Genomic DNA, 2,055 nt, shown 5'->3' on the forward strand with positions numbered 1-2,055 from the left:
ACTTTGAGGGAAAGATTTTCTTACAAAAGATATATGGAAATATAAATATATATATTGAAAAAGTAATCATTGCAATTTGAATTGTCCAGGTGGAATGATGCATAAAAGAAGAGTTGCTATCTTTTTCTCAGTATTTTTCTCACTGTTCTAAGAACTTAGATGTTATTTGTGATTCCCCCCCACCTCCCCAGACCTAGTGTTTTGTTCTCTTCGTTTCACCCAGGAATATCAGCACACTAAGTAGTCACAGTGGAAATGTGTGTTTTTTTCTATCAAATCAAAAGATAAGTAGAACAAAAACGATGACACGATTTCAGATGCAATTCACTTTATGCACTAGACCTCTTGCACTGTCACGTTCACAAGTTGGATCAAATTGATACACAAAACACAAATTGGACCAGGTTGGGTTGGCATCTCTCTGTTTCGTTCCATTTACAGCATTTCCTTTTTTTCATGGGAGAAAAAGAAAAGGAAACGTGGTGGTTTTATGATCTAGAGTCAAGTTGTTGTGGAGTTATGAAGATGACCTGTAAGAAAATAGCAGCCATGAAATAATGTACATAAGATGTATTCCGTTGTTTTTAAAGTACATGGAGTCTAGACAATTTTCACTTTGTCAAAGCCTTTTATGTTTTGCTTTTTGTTCTTGTTTGGTATCCTGAAGTGAAGGCACGAATCACTGATCGACTGTTTAGACCGCTTAAGGAAGGGACTGACTGCTAGGAACACCATAGCCATTGACAACCAGTAAAGAGAGTTGAATTTATACTTCACCCGAAAAAGAAAAAAAAGATTTGACAATTTAAAGACCAATAACTCCGTGACCCCCCCCCCCTTTTCCCCAAGGTGGTCCCTCTCTCATTCCACGTCTGGATAATGTATGTATTACCCCCCAACAGCACTGCCTCTGTACTGTAGCACATTGTCAATATCTATGTGCTCCCATTACCCCCCACCCTCAGTCACAAACTGTACCACGTTACCAGTATGCTCACATTGTAGCACATTGTCAATAGGATGTATCTATCTATGTCCATGTAAACTCTGTGACACGATATCAGTACGCTCACAACACCACTGCCTCTGTATGTATACATGTTCCCCATCTCTCTACTCCCCCCACAACACAACAGCACTGCCTCTGTAAGTTTGTTTCACAGTATCAGAACCTCTCTCTCTTTATCTATCACAGCAACGCAACTGCCTCTGTTTACACACCATTAGTATTTATCTGTCTGTCGTTCTTGACTCTACTGACACATCCGAGTACCTAGCTATTCCCTAGCCTGGCCCTAGATCAGTTTGTGCTGTCCTGCCAATGCATGACAATGAAATAGGAGTTGCACAAACTGATCTGGGATCAGGCTAGCTATTTCCCCATCTCTAACCACTGTTTACACAAAATAGTGTAACTTACCTACCCATCTATTTTCCCCACAACACCACTGCCTCTGCTGTTCAGTAGGAGTGGATCTGTCCCTCACAACAGATCGAACGCTGCTATTGGCCAGCCTCTCTGCAGCCAGTATCACAACGCACAACTGTTTTTTTCCCTGCACTCTCACTTGTAATGCAATCAGATGTCAACCAGCATTTGGGGATAAAATAAATAACTGTTTTGATTATGCCAGATCATTGAACGAAGAGAATAACATTTAATAAAGAACCCTGCCTGTGTGTGTTTTTAAATGTTTCTTAACTGGTGGTGGGTCCACTGTTAGGCTGAAAATAAGATTGTGGTGGGACTTATCAGCATTTCGGTGGACCTGGGACTATAGCAGGTCACGTTGCAATAACAAATACAAGATACAGAGACGCTTTAAGGGCTGTACTACAGTTTTTGTTTGGGGGACTTATTTTTTTTAGGTGCCTTATTGGCCCCTCAATTTAGTTTAGACAATACATTGAGTGTACAAAACATTAGGAACACCTGCTATTTCCATGACAGACTGACCAGGTGAATCAAGGTAAATGTTATGATCCCTTATTGATGTCACGTGTTAAATCCACTTCAATCACGGTCGATGAAGGGTAGGAGACAGGTTAAAGAAG

The 2,055-nt window shown here is 40.5% G+C and overlaps 1 protein-coding gene across 7 annotated transcripts in view; it reads left to right on the forward strand.

Annotated features, from left to right (window-relative positions):
• The window catches only part of LOC106600859 (retinoic acid receptor alpha), a 172,092-nt gene extending 170,412 nt beyond the window's left edge, over nt 1–1,680 (forward strand). For all 7 annotated transcript variants that reach the window (XM_045714991.1, XM_045714990.1, XM_014192579.2 and 4 more), the window contains one exon: nt 1–1,680. This exon is cut by the window's left edge and continues 556 nt beyond it. The gene's annotated coding sequence lies outside the window, so the exon portion shown is untranslated.
• The last annotated feature ends 375 nt before the right edge of the window (nt 1,681–2,055 follow it).

This window comes from Salmo salar, chromosome ssa03 (genome assembly GCF_905237065.1).
Source record: "Salmo salar chromosome ssa03, Ssal_v3.1, whole genome shotgun sequence".
NCBI lineage: Eukaryota > Metazoa > Chordata > Actinopteri > Salmoniformes > Salmonidae > Salmo > Salmo salar.